A 15,110-nucleotide genomic window follows, 5' to 3' on the forward strand; every position below is an offset into this window, starting at 1 on the left:
TTCATTAGTGGTAATGATACATAGATTTTTTTCTTTCACTCATGTTTGTTTGTTTTGTTTTTTTGTCTTTTGTTTCGTACCGTCATTGGTTTGGGTCTGTAGGTGATAGTGACCTCCCCAACTATATTGAGAGTAGTCTTATTATGTGGAAGATAGTATATAGAATTGGTTTTATTTTTAATGTTTGGTGGCATTCTCCAGTGAAACATTTATGCCTGGAGATTTTTCTTTGGATGCTTTTAGTTATATATTTATTTTATTTAATATGTATAGAACTGTTCAGAATGTTTAGTATTGGATGAATTTTCATAGTTGTCCATTTTTAGGAATTGTTCCATTTCATCTAAATTTTCTTATTTGTTTCAAGTATTCCTTTATTATATTGTTTATGATGGAAGAATCTCTACTCATATCTCCTGTTAGATTCCTGATATTGGAAACGCATCAACTCTCTTTTTATCTTTGTTAATCTTCTTAGGTATTTATCATTTTTTTGGATCTTTTTAAAGAAGCAGCACTTTATACCACTGTTTTTTCTCTGTTACCTTTTTGTTCCCGATCTCACTGATATCTGTGTTGACCTTTATTATATCCGTTCTTCCATCTGCTTTGGCGGTATTTTCCTCTGTAGTTTCTTGGGATGGATGCTTAGATTACTGATTTGAGATTTTTTGCTTTTCTGATGTAAGCATTACGTTCTATAAATTTTCCTTAGAGCACTTTCCTCACAAGTTGTAATACATTTTAACTACATTTTATTTGGTTCTAAAAACTTCTTTATTCAAAACTTCTTCTCTAACCCATAAAGTATTTAGGAGTGTATTGTTTAATATCCTAGTGTTTGGGGTATTTCATGCTTTTTGTTAATGACTTCTAGTTTGTTTTATATTTGATCTAGTTGTTTAAATTTGTTGAGGTTTGCCTTATGACCCCAAATATGGTCTGTCTTGATGAATGTTTATAAAGTTGCTTGAAAAGAATGTGTATTCTACTGTCATTGGATGGAATTTATGTAAATGTCCACATGATCTTGTTGGTTGAGGATGTTTTCGGATTTTCTGTATCCTTGCTGATTTTGTTTGGTATTGCCCTCAATAGCTGAGAGGGGGATATTGAAGTCCTGAAGTATGATCGGGAGTTGTCTGTTTCTCCTTTTAAATTCTACCAGTTTTTGCTTTGAGCGTTTCAAAGCTCTGTTGTCAGTGCGCACACATGTAGGATTGCTCTGTCATCTTGGTGTGTTGACTTCTTTATTATTATGTAATGTCTCTTTTTGCCCCTGTAAATTTTCTTTGGAGTATATTTTATCCAATACTAATATAATCACTATTGCATTTTGGGGGTAATATTTTGCAGTTTGGGGTTTATATGGTTCCATAATTTTATTTTCAACCTTACATGTGTTGTTATATTTGTGAGTGTCCATGAATAGCACATACTCAGGTCATGCTTTGTCTTTATCCATTCTGCTGATTTCTTTCTTAAATTGCTGTATTTAGACCATTTAAGATTAAATAATTACTGATATGTTAGGGCTTGAGTTTGCCATTTTATTGTTTGGACTTTCTTTGTTCCCTGTTTATTTTTGCTCTGTTTTTTGGGGTTTTTTGTTTGTTTGTTTTGCCTTCCTGTGGGTTAACTTTAATTTTTAGAATTTCATTTGCTATAAATGTGTTTCTGAGAATATCTCTTTGTATTTTAGTAGTCATTTTAGGTATTGTTTTATACACATATAATTTATCACAGCCTGTGGCATCAATGCCCTAGTGCTTTGATATGTAGAAACCTGGCTTTTATCCGCCCCTTCACATTCCCCACTCTCCAGTATAATTGTGTTATGTATTTTCTCTTTGTGCACTGAGCATATCGGATGATGTTTTTTGCTTCAACAAGGAATTTTTACAAAACCCATGAGAAGTATAGTCTGTTTACCTCTACTTGTATCCTTTCCATTGTCCTTTTGTCTTGAAGATTTTTTTCTATTAACATTTCCTTTCTCTTTTGCAAACTCCTACACAGATCTTCCCTCACTTGTGGGGTTACATGTCTGTAAACCTACTGCAAGTTGAAAACACTGTGGTCAGAAATGCATTTAATACACCAGGCCTCCTGACCATCGTAGCATAACCTCGCCTGGGTTACCTGTCCTCAGAACGCTTACATTCGTTTACAGGTGGGCAGAGTCATCTAATACAAAACCTGTTTTATAACGAAGTGTTGAATATCTCAGGTAATGTACTGAATACTATACTGAAAGTGAAAAACCATGATTGTGTGGGTACTTATCATTAACATACACAGCTGGGCCTAAGGAACGTTTGAGTTGGTGAGCTACAGTTAATTTGTGGACAGTGGGGTTGCTACATAGACAGGATCATCCATTTCTCTTTCTTGTGATGAGGCTGAAGAATAGCGGGTAGAGGGCACCAAGGCATCAAGACTCATTGAAGGTTTAGCCAGCAGAGTTCTTTAGGGGGATACCAAGTTTTGACTGTGCGGTTTGTTTCTTCTTTTCATTGTATGGGTTTTTTAAAGATTTTATTTATTTATTTGACAGACAGAGATCACAAGTAGGCAGAAAGGCAGGCAGAGGCGGGGGGCGGGGGGTGGGGAAGCAGGCTCCCTGCTGAGCAGAGAGCCCGATGTGGGGCTCGATCCCAGGACCCTGAGATCATGACCCAAGCCGAAGGCAGAGGCTTCACCCACTGAGCCACCCAGGCGCCCCTCATTACAAGTTTTTGCGTAGCAAGCAGGAGCATCCTGTGTCTGCCCGTCAGCTTAGTGAATGTCTTGCGACTGACATCCATCTATTCTAACATCCCGATGGCACTGCTGATAGCAGCGGAGTCCTCTGTCAGTGTTTGCTGTGACTTTTCTTGGTGCTTCAATGTGACTTCTGCATCAGCTGCTTTTTTCTTTGTCCTTCCAGTTTGATTAGCGGAGTCCCCAGGAGAAAGCTCTTCCGCTCCACGCCAGCAAGCTCAGGAATATCTTCATTGATGTGGCTGTTTGCCAGGCACTAACATCTTGTTACTTAACATTCCTCAACAGCAGAATCTTTGTTACAACCTCTGAATGTGTTCCCGTATAGCTTCTGTGAGGCATTGCTGCGTGACCCCTCGCTCTGTAGTGATATTCTGGAGAGCATTTAGAATGTGAAGATTTTTCTAAAACGGGAGAATTTGGGCAGATTCAGTCACTTCAACAGCCTACACAAATGGCATAAATAGTGTGCTTTGAACATAGCTGTGGCACGTTGGTGCATGGATTGAACGAGCGTAGCTCTGTTTGTTGGCAAAGGTACAACCTTTACAGCAGGATGTTTGTGCCTGAATTGCTGTGGGTGCCCTGAAGCACCCTCTCAGATAAGAAGAATGGGACGTCCCCCTGAATGGGACGATGCCTGCCTCAAATAGTCTCTTGCCTGTGGAATAAAACAGTTTGAAAACCAGCCTTTAAACAGTGCTAATGTCATCCAGGTTCTCTTTTTGTAGTGATAACATATGGGAAGCATATACCTGCTCACGTTCTTGAATACTCTAGGGCTCTCTGAGTGGTAGAGTAGAAAAGGCTTTCATCTGAACTCTGCAACATTTCCACGCAAAAGCAGCATTATATGTCTCAGTGCCTTGAATCTTGGCTGACTTGGACTGCTGACAAGTGTATGAATGACCCAGCACACACTCCGAGAACGAGCTTGTTTCATTATCGCTAAATACTCGCTCTGGCACATATTTCTCATTCACAATTATCCCATGCAGGTCTCCCTTAAAAGCTTCGGCACCTTCAGTGTTGGCACTTTCTGCCTCACTGCCAACCTTCACATGATGAAAATTATGATGCCTTTTGAAGCACTGGAATCCCTTAGGACTTTCTGTAACCATTTGTGTATCTGTAGGATCATCAGCTGCTCTTTTAGGATTCGACTTCTTGCCTTAGCCTGGATCGTCAGTGGGCTAAGCAGCATGTGGTTAGCTTCTATATTTGGTCATCTGTCCGCATGGCAGCAAAGTTCCCCATTGCTCATCAGCTGGCCCATCTCTTTTCTTTGTGGTGACAGTGGATTTCATCAACACTGACCATTAATATGGTTGATTGTTGTTTAAGAAAGTCCGAACTGTCACATGTGATAGCCATTACTAGTTCGCCACCTTCATGCCAGGTAATTATCTTGAGTTTCTTCTCAAGAGTAATTGTCCTTCTCTTCTCACCAGAAGGTGGAGCCACAGATGGGTGTTTTGTAGAAATGATGGGATGGGAAACACAAGACATAGTATCCTGAATGCTGGCAACATAGGGCCCTGTAGAGTACTGGTGGGTCACCCTTGGGATTGCAGGGCTGCCTGGGAGATGTGCTTCCCCTAGTGTCACAAGGGAGTATCGCACTGCATACTGCTGGTCTGAGGAAAAATAAGTCAAAATTCAGATTTGGAACTACGGTTTCTGCTGGCTGTGGCTGTTACTGCTGACTATGAGTTGCACAGTATCATAAGGCCAAAAAAATCCTAAAACCGTTCTAAGTCAGGGATCATCTGTAGTCTTTCTTACAGGGAAGGTCTTCTAGTAACAAATGTTTTTGTTTTCCTTCATCCAGCGATGTAAGTCTCCTTCATTCTAGTAGGATATTTTTGTGGGATACAGGATGTGGGGTCAGCAATTCTTTCCTTTTAGTACTTGGGAAGCATGTCATTTCCTTCTGTTCTCCTTGGTTTCAGATGAGAAGTCTGCCATTTTTGGTTCGATCCCGGGTTTCGGCACCAAAAAAAAAAAAAAAAAAAAAAGAAGTCTGCCATTTGACCCATTGTTTTTCTATCTGTAATGCCTCTTTCTGTCAAGCTGTTTTCAATGTGGTTTTTATTGTATATAGAATTCAGAAGTTTGATTATGATATAACGTGGCATGACATTTGGGGGGTTTATCCTGTTCGGTGTTTGCTTAGCTTTTTGAATGTGTTGCCATTTTGGAAGATTTTTAGATATTCTTCAATTATCTTTTTCAGCCCCAGTTTCTCCTCTCTTTCAGTAACATGAGTGGTAGATCTTCTGTTCTTGTGCCGGAAGGTCTGTGGACTCGTGCTCCCCCCATTCTTTAGTCTGTTTTCTCTTTGTTGCTCAGAAGGATTTAGTTCCATTGATCTCTCTCTGAGCTAACTGAGTCTTTTCTTTCTTGTAGTTAATCTATTGAGCTTACCCAGTGAGTTTTCATTTTGGTTTTTGAATTTTTCAGTTGTGTAGCCTCAAAGGAGAAAGAGGCTCTTCCTCTTCAAGGCTCACTCTTCCTCTTTGTGGTTGGACATGTATCTCCAATCCCTGACTTGTCTAAGATGTCTGTTATACCCCCCCACTGCTTGGTCTGTAACTTCTCTTAATCCCCTTCTAGCCGCCTCATCCATACCTGTGTTTAGGTCTCTAGTCTCACCCCCAGGCACTTTCTGCCTCACTGCCAACACCGCGTGGACACACACCCTGTGTCACTGTTCCATCCCCTGTCTGTCGCCACCCCCTCATGTCCCTTCACCCCGCCGACAACTAAACAGTGGTCTCCAGCACCGTCACCTGACTTAAGCAAGTCTCCCAGAGTTCCCTCTTGTCCTCCCCCCACACACAGGCTGTGATGGGACCTTTTTCCTGCTGCCTACCTCTTTGACTTGAGAGCACTTTCCTGGTTTCTGTGAGCTCCTGCCCTGCTCCTTCAGAGAAACTATGTCTTCTTCCATCCATTAAACAGTGGTACTTCTCAGTCCGTCTGTTGCCCTTTCTGACTTGGGAGGGGTTCCATGAGTGAGTGAATCCCCCCCTCAAGGTATTTGATGCTCAGTGATCTGCAGAGTTCCCCAAGTCCTTGTCTCCAGGTTGAATGTTTGTCTGGTCATCCTTGCACACCTGGGAGTAATCATACACACGGAGCCTGTCTGCGTGTGCCATGTAGTCACGGGCATCCCTTCGAGGCAGTGGGCCAGCAGGCAGTGGGCCAGCACAAGAGCAGGCCGACATGGTACGTTACTATGTTTCCGTTATTGTTTTGAATGTTTTCCACACATCAGCTCTTCCTCTTTGCGATAACTCTATGTGGTAGGTCATGTTATCCCTGTTTTACAGATCAGAAAACTGATCTGTTCAGAGGAACAGAAAGGCTAAGGGATTTACCCAGAGTTGTACATTTAACCAAGTATGAGACTAGGGATTTGAGGCCAGTTAGGGCAGCTGCAGGATTCATGTCCGGGTCCTTTCCTATGTTCCTTCTCATGTGATAAGTCTTTGTTTTCCTGGTCACCATCATTTTTATTAAAGTGGATCAAATTATGGTCATTGAGCTATAATCCCCTTTTCTCTTTGACTGTACACCTTGGCCGTTTCTTTAGGTTGAGTGAGATAAACCAAACTTAACTTTTTTTTTTTTTTTAAGATTTTATTTATTTATTTGACACAGAGAGATCACAAGTAGGCAGAGAGACAGGCAGAGAGAGAGAGAGAGAGGAGGAAGCAGGCTCACTGCCGAGCAGAGAGCCCGACGTAGGACTCGATCCCAGGACCCTGAGATCATGACCTGAGCCGAAGGCAGTGGCTTAACCCACTGAGCCACCCAGGCGCCCTAAACTTAACTTTTCAATGGCTGCATAGTCTATTATAATGTTGTAGAAATTTATAGAGAATCTCTGGGTTTCACATGGTATGAGGTTGAAGAGGACTATGGGAGGCATTTGGTTTTACACGTCGTGTTTGAGGTGCCTGAGAAATATCTCAGTGAATCCGTTGTGTTCTGTCTGTTGCCCGAGTTGGATACCTTGCCGCCATTTCTCTTCCGTCTTCCCCGCATCCAGCCAGTGTCTCGTTCTGTTGTCTTTGGCTTTTTATTTTCCTCCGTAGACACTTGGTGTATGTGTGTCTTAGTAAATGGTCACACATGGCAGTGTATTTTTATTACTATGTCCGGGCCCCTCACAGAGTGTTCACGCAACGCTCTGTCTGTAGTTGGCACAGCATGTGGCATGTGTTGACCCCAGAGAGAAACCACAGCAGCGTTTATGGTCACATCTCTAAGACTTGCAAAGCCATGGTGAATGGTGGTGGAGGCACGGGGTATAGCTCGGCGGTGGAGCATTTGACTGAGTAATGAGTGGCGTGTGTTGCAAGTCCTCAAGACTACCGCAGGGTGAATGATGCAGTAGGAAGACTCCGAGGACGCTGCGTACGCAGTAGCTGTGACTGAGTTATTACAGCGGATGGGGTCAGAGCCAAGTCAGCCAAGCAAGGAGGCGGAAGTGCGGAGTTCCTCGGGAGTTCTGAGCGCTCAGGTTCCATCAAGGAGTCAGGACAGCGTCTGTGCAATGTATACAAGAGAAGCACATTCGAAACTCCATGCCATGGGGCACCAGGCTGGCTCAGTCAGCTAAGCCTCTGTCTTCGGCTCAGGTCATGATCCCTGAGTCCTGGGATCAAGCCCCATGTTGGCCTGCCTGCTCAGCAGAGTCTCCTTCTCTCTCTCTCTGCTCTTCACCCTGCTTGAGTCTGCTTCTTCCTCTGCCCCTTACCCAGCTTGTGCTCGCTCTCAAATAAATAAACTTTTGAAGGAAGGAAGGAAAGAAAAACTCCATACCCAGGGTTTTTATTGGGCACTATTTCTCTAAAATATAATAAAAACTTTAGACCTCCAGAAGGATAGCAGGCCACCAGCATAAGCCACGTGGTTGACAAAAAAATAGGCAAACCGAGCCATTTGTCATTTCTGGGAACTATGGGAAACCTCCTGAAACATAAGATTCCAACTCCAGCCAAAGGCATATTTTGAAGCTCCAGGGGTAGCAGTCGCAGGCCTGCGACATGAGCTCTTCTTCACAGTGACTTGAATGGTACTAAAAGGTTGAGTCAACAGCCTGCTGCAGTGACCAAGTCCTAGCTTTGAGGCGACAGCTTACATACATATGACCATAGTAACTAAATCAGTGCAGCCACAGATACTCTTCCACCATAGAGTTGAACTTAATGGGGACGAAGTGTGAGACTGCAGAGCCAGGCTCTTGCCTTTCTTGATATAGATGGAGCTTTAGGTGATTTGATTTGCAAATAGTCCCTCTTTTGCCTTTATTTCCACAAAGACAAAATGGCCAGGTCAGTGCTGTTTTTACATCGCACTTATGTCTGTGATTTCTCATTTACTCTGTTCCCGTTGTTGAAACATGTAGCCTTTGGCTCTAAAAGAAGAAAATTAAATATGTGGCCATAATAATTTCTGCATCATTAAATGTGGATAACTTGAGATGAAATAATGTGTTGGGCATGGTCAGGTTGATGGATCCGTCAGAGGGGGTGACTGGGAGGGAGTGGGAGTGTTGGGCTCCAGCTGGGAGGGCCCGCCACAGAGACCACATGCTGGAGGCCTGGGGGAGTCTGGCTCCTGGGAGTAGGCGCAGCTCCCTCCGTGCTCACCCCACGCCCCCCGGCCCACAGATGGCCTTTCCTGTTGCAGTCCTAGATGCGGGGCTGCCTCTGGAAGGCTCAGTGATGTCTTCCTCGGGTCTGGAGTTAATGGCCTGTCAGCTGCTTCCTCACAGGAGCTCACACATCTCACGAGTGAATGGTCTGAGCTAGGTTGTAAATGGGCAACTGGTTTTTGCCCTCCTCGGAGCAATGGAGAGTCAAGAGCATGGGCCCTCGAGTCAGACTGCTGGGATCTACTTCCTGGCCTTGTTCCTAGCTCCTGGATGGCTTTTTAAAAGTCCCCATTCGGGGCGCCTGGGTGGCTCAGTGGGTTAAAGCCTCTGCCTTCGGCTCAGGTCATGATCCCAGGGTCCTGGGATCGAGCCCCGCATCGGGCTCTCTGCTCAGCGGGGAGCATGCTTCCCCCTCTCTCTCTCTGCCTGCCTCTCTGCCTACTTGTGATTTCTGTCTGTCAAAAAAATAAATAAAATCTTAAAAAAAAAAAAGTCCCCATTCAAGGGTGCCTGGGTGGCTCAGTGGGTTAAAGCCTCTGTCTTCCACTCAGGTCATGATCCCAGGGTCCTAGGATCGAGGCATGCGTCGGGCTCTCTGCTCAGTTGGGAGTTGGCTACCCCCTGTCTCTGCCTACTTGTGATCTCTGTCTGTCAAACAAATAAATAAAATCCTTTTAAAAATAAAAAAATAAAAGTCCCTGTTCATTCTGCTTCTCTCAAATCTCTGCATCTAGCAGCCATTGTCATGGTTAAGTTTTCCCATGTGGAACCTTTCTGCTTTGCAATCTACCGCCCCCTCCTGGGTCCAGCCAGGCATCATCCCGCACCTCTGTTTACCTTTCACTCTTCTCCTCCAGTTGATTCAACACACTGAGCCAGAGATGCGGCTCCCACCTGGTCATGGAGGGCTCACGCCCACCCCGCCCCCTTCCCCTTTTGGGATAAAAACCAAATGCATAACATGGCCCATCCCTGGGGCCCTACCTGGTGTGGGATGTGCCTAATTTACTACCTTTTGTCTTGCACAACTCTGGTCTCTCTTCACTTCCCGTTTCCCTTTCCCTCACTTTCTCACCTGCTATGGCCTCTTCTGTCCCCACGCTGCGCCCCGTTAGCGCGCGCTCAGCCCTCCCCTCTCATCTCAGATGGCACTTCCTCAGACAACCTTTACCCGCACACCCGTCTAGGTCATGACCGTGTGCGCATGTGGTTCTTTGCTCCTGAACCACCTTCGCTTGGTAGTTCGCCAGGAGTCGTCCCTCGACTCAGAACCGCTGCTGTACTCCCAGTTAACTGTCTGTGACAACACAAGGACACAGGTCCAAGTCCCCAAAGGGAAAAGGCACACAGGGTAAAGAAACTAAGCCCGAGCTTCCAGGCATTCCCTCCCAGTGCAGTCGCACAGGCCCTTGCTTAAGTCTTTCGGCAAACATGTGGGACGACATGTTCTAGTATCGCCAACGAGGGAAAGTCACCACACTTCAGTGCCCAGGGTTTCTTCCTGAGGCACGTGGTGCCTTGGTAACTGCCCATGGATACTCGGTGGGACCGCAGGAGGCAAAGATACAGTGTGGCTCAGAGGCTCGGGTGTACAAAACCCTCTGTTTCCTGTGAGCCTCAGTGTTAGCTTAAGTGACCCGGTCAGCCTGAAGTGTGGGCCCTGCAGATACAGGCCTGAAGTTCCTCCGGCCATGTTCAAGGACTCAGGTTGTCTTCTCGGAGCTGGTCGGGGCCAGTCCTTTGTGATCCATAGCATTTGAGTAGGAAAGGATGTTCGGGAATACTTTCCTGCACAGTCCCCCGGGCTGGCCCTTGGCTTGGGCTCTGGGACAGCAGACAGTGATATTTGTCTGAGCATCTCTGTGTAGTAAAGCATTTCCATGAGGACACACTGTAGTATCATCGGAAATCTGCTCACCATGTGAAGGAGGCTGCGCAGGGTGTGGGTAGATTAAAGAACAACAATGCCTACTGTGAGACCATTATATTCGTGTCCTCCGTGCTTCTGCACTAGTTTGGTAAGTTGTCCCTTCTGGTCAGCTGTTCGCACTTTGTGATAACCCACCTCCCCTGTCACTACCTTCTTTTCACTCAGCGTCCTCACCCATCTGGAATGCAGTCAGAATTTTCTAACAGACCTTCCCCCTCTCATGCCCCTTCCATAATCTAAATTCCATCGAGCACCCAGAGTCATCTTTTTGAAACCTGAATCAAGTGACATCACCAATTTACTTAAAACTTTGCTGTAGCTACTACCCATGTCACAGTGTATTCACTGTATTTTCTTATCTATTCTTGGTGCTCTGTTTTTGGGGCTTCTCCACAGGGAGGCTGCTTTTTCCTGGGAACAGTTCTCAGAGATAGCCAACTACTGATGGGGACTTGCCTTTCACATGCAAATTAGACAATCCAAAGACCCTCATGGGAACCAACCCCTTCTTCCAGGCTCTTCCATTGTAGGAGACAATATTCTGTGCTGATCATCCAGGTCCTGGTATCAGACAAACAGGGACACACCCTCTGTCCTACAGCCTGCCAGTAGTATTCAAAATAGCCAATCCCAAGCTGTCTCCCGTGCCCTACCTCGCCTTTCCTGTGTTAAATACAAAAGTTCTGGACCATGTTTTTGTCCTCCACTTTTGCGTCCTGACCCATCCTGGTCTTCACATGGCCCTGCCTCCTGTGCCCTGCATGGTGAGCCTAAAGGTCTGTAGGAATAAACATCTCCCTTCATGGTAATCCTCTCCCTCCTTAACATCTGTGCGCGGATAATGAGTCACTGAGCTGCTATCTAAGGGAACAGTGTTTCACCCAGAAAACAGCCAGGGCCATGTGCTAGAGCACTGGGTGCCTCAAGAAGGGCATGAAGGGTAGCATGACCAGAGCTGCGTCTGCAGGGGTTCACGTGGGACAAGGTGAATCAGAGAGAGAAATGGAGCCCTTGTGTCTGCCTTGGAGGCCATCAACAGGAGCTTGGAACGTTTTCTGTATGTTCTAAAATATACCCAGGGGAAAACAAATAAATAAAATGTACCCAGGAATTGGTTCATCTGCTGTTAACTCATTAGAGTTGTCCCAGCCATGTTACTTAGTACTGCAGAACTGCTTCCATTCTGCTCTCCCACTATTTCTCATTTACTCTGATTTTCCCATCTCCACAGCACTCCCTCCTTTCAACCTATATTGCTTAGGGTTTTCATTGTTTTTGTTTTTCAGTCATTGGTGGTTAGGATGAAAGGTGTTCTAGAGCAGGAATGTACTTTCTTGGTATGTATATGTCCCCATTGTTGATTGCAGTTCTTGTCAGCAGGCACTCAGTAAATACTGAATTGACCAAATAAATATCTGTAAATAGATTTTTAAATCATTATGAGTGACAAGAGAGAAATAGAAGAGTGATATTGGGGTGGAGGGCTACTTTAAAACTGAGAGATACAGGGAGACCTCCATGACGAGGGAATGGTTGACATGAGGAGTCCATCACCCCAGACCACTTGTCTACAGTTTGGGTATGAATGACTCAACATTACATCCTTCATAGCACCTTGCAAAGTGCCCTCCTTCAGCTGTTCTAGGAGACATTTGTAGCATGAATGTAACGTGGAGGCTACTAAATGCTCCCATTGCTAGGACTACTGGTTGTTGATCTACTCACGCCCTGTCTCTGCCCCCCCCCAAAACTAGCATGTGATTCCATGGGGAGCTACAGTCCCTGGGTGACAGTCATTGTTTGGGATTAGGATATGTGTGTGCTTCTGGTTCCATGAGAACAAGAGAGATTCTACAAGGAATGGAAGGAAGAGCTGACTGGAGCTGACATCTCTTAAGAGGGTGATTCCCCCCAAGTGACACAGGCTGAACACGAAGCAGACTGATTACAGAATTCCAGGGTCATGACCCATTGAATGCATTCCTGGCCAGAGAGGATTTGGGAGTTGGTGAGTTTTTCCGCCTACAGAGAACTAAAGATACCATTCCTGGGTTTTGAGGAGAGAGTTCCAGAATTACACTGCTTTCAGCAAAGTTCTGGGGAAAATTGCTCCACAGCCTGAACCAAAAATATTCAAGCTCCTTGGGTTCCTACCATGTTTGATATTTGTTCTTCCCTAGGCAAGGTACTCCCAAGTTTGTCTTCCCAGGTTCTCTGCCTCCCCCAAGCAAAATAACTGAGCCAGCGCTCTTGACCTGGGAGTGGTGACAATGGCCCACTTCTGACACCCCCATTTTGGGAGCTGAAGAAAGAAAGTAGCTTCAAGTCTTTTCAGCTGCTCTCTCCTAGTATGGAGATACTTCCTCTCAGCTGGGGTGAAAATGATAGCCTACCACTATTCTGTAATCAATCTGCTTCATGTTCAGCCTGTGTCACTTGGGGGTAATCACCCTCTTAAGAGATGTCAGCTCCAGTCAGCTCTTCCTTCCATTCCTTGTAGAATCTCTCTTGTTCTCATGGAACCAGCATCATGCCCAAGGTGGGTCTCCAACCCAGAGGTGCTGAGTGGGTGGAGAAAGAGAACTCTGGGACCACACTGGCCAGGAATTTAACCTTAGCAACAATTAGCTGGGAGCAGGATGAACAACGCAGACCTTCTGCCCCTCCTGGGAAGGTAACTCTCCCACTGGGAGTTGGGAGTGATGGACCCCTGTGCTCTCATCTGCACCACCGCACAGTGGATTTTCTCTCTCGCTGATGGCAATGTTGAAGGAAAATGAAAGTCCTTCAGTTCAAATACCAAAGACTTCCACTGTTTTTACAGAATTATAGATCATCTTGAATAAATGTTCATTTGTTGTATATACTTAGGAACATTTCCACAGACATTAAATTTTGTTCGTTTTGTTTGCTTGTTTCATGACCTTCTTCACCAGTTTCACTAGGGAATGAATCCACATAACTACTCATCTTGTCAAGCTAGACGTCCCTCCTTGCTCTTTTTACATTTTTTTATTTTTAAACAATTTTAGATTTAGTGTAACGTGGCAAATATAGAGTTCCCATGTAACTTCCACACACTTTCACCTCATGTTACTATTTCATAGATATGTAGTACATTCATCAAAGCAAAGAAATTAACATTGATACAATACTGTTTACCTTACAAACGATTTGGATTTTACTAAATTTTTTCCCCACTATCGTCCTTGTGTTGCAGTATCCCATTCCAGGCCATCGAGTTGCATTTAATCATTTTATCTGTTTAGTTTTCTCTCATCTCTAACGGTTGTTCTGTTATCCTTGTTTTTTGTGATCCAAACACTTTTGATGAGGATTCATCAGGTATCTTATACAATGTTCCTCAATTTGCATTTATCTTATCTTTTTCTTTTCTCTCTCTCTCTCTTTTTTTTTTTTTTTTTTTTTTTGTGATGAGTGAAGTTGGGGGTTTTGGGAAAGGACATCCCAGAACAGTTTTGTTGCCGTGTGCTCATACCTGGTGTGAACATGACATTACTAATGATGTTAGCCTCCATCAGGCGGTAAGGGTGGTGTCTGCCAGTTTCCTCTGCTGTCGAGTTACCATTTTTCTCTTTGCATACTCAGTCACCAATCCAGCCAACTCGAGGGAGTCAAGCTCCATCACCTGAAATAAAGTGTCTGCGTATCACTTGGAATTCTTTAGGAAGATTTCTTTTCTCTCCCTGTATTCATTTACACGAGAGCACTACTAATTCTTTTTTTTTTTTAAGTGAATAAATACAAGTACTTACAAGAAATATGCGTGTTGTGATTCCCATTCATACACCCGGGGAGAAAAGAAAGCGAGTCCTACTCCTTCGTGATGTGTTTAGTAACTGCGACAGGGCAGTAGGGTCAAACGCGCACCGTTTCCACTTCTGTAGGTGTGCGTGCGCTCGATTGGTTGGAAGCTGCATTTCATTCTCTCCTTTGCCCGAGGTATGGGGGGGGGACCCCAAAGAAGTAACCGACAGTGACCTCTAAAACATCTGAGATACGGTCTTGAAGGGTTGTTCGAACCGCTAACGTGACTGTCGGTTTCTCGTCTGTACGAGACTGGCTCAGCGACGGACTGGCTCTCAGCGACGGACTGGCTCTGGCTTCCCCCCGGTCCGTTCCCGTCTCCACCTATTCTCGCCCTCGCGGAGACTCGAGGCGGCGGCGGCGGCCGACCACTCCCGCACTCCGCGTCCGCGCACAACCCCTCCGCCGGCGCTCAGACGCAGGGCGAGGTGCCGCGTGGGACAGACACCCCACAGCGCCGGGCTCCAGCCTGGGGTCACGGGCGGCCTCCCCAGCTCCGGGGCTCGTACGCCGCCCCTCCGGCTCCCGGGCCCGATCCGCGCGTCAAGGCGCCGCAGCGCGTGGCGCTGGCCCACAGGAGGCCCCTCAGAGGGGGCCGCGTGGGAGGGGGCTTCCGGCGTCCTGGCCCCGCCGGTGCCGTCACCTCTCGAGCATCCGTCTTCCGTCCAGGGGCATCTCCGGAGGTAAGGCGCACGGGGGAAGTCACCAGCCGACCCAAAGGCCTGGTGACCACGCGTTCTGATCGCGGGGGGAGGTCCCCGCCGCCGAGCCTCACCTTCCCCGGGCGGGACAGGGATGGCCTCGCCCCCGCCCCTAGATCCCACTCTGAGAAGCGGGTCTGAGGCGACTCTTCCAGAGAAGACACGCTCGGAAACTGCCCCACCGCGACTGTCAGCAAAGGAAAAAACCACATTGCCCAGA

General features: G+C 46.0%; 1 long non-coding RNA gene across 1 annotated transcript; it reads right to left on the bottom strand.

Annotated features, from left to right (window-relative positions):
- Positions 1-13,746: 13,746 nt before the first annotated feature.
- On the bottom strand, positions 13,747-15,086 carry LOC116579435. The gene is made up of 2 exons (XR_004281247.1): positions 14,138-15,086; positions 13,747-14,010 (listed from the first exon to the last, which is right to left on the bottom strand). It is a non-coding gene; the product is annotated as an uncharacterized LOC116579435 (long non-coding RNA).
- Between the last annotated feature and the right edge of the window lie 24 nt (positions 15,087-15,110).

The sequence above is a fragment of the Mustela erminea genome, chromosome 19 (assembly GCF_009829155.1).
Source record: "Mustela erminea isolate mMusErm1 chromosome 19, mMusErm1.Pri, whole genome shotgun sequence".
Taxonomy (NCBI): domain Eukaryota; kingdom Metazoa; phylum Chordata; class Mammalia; order Carnivora; family Mustelidae; genus Mustela; species Mustela erminea.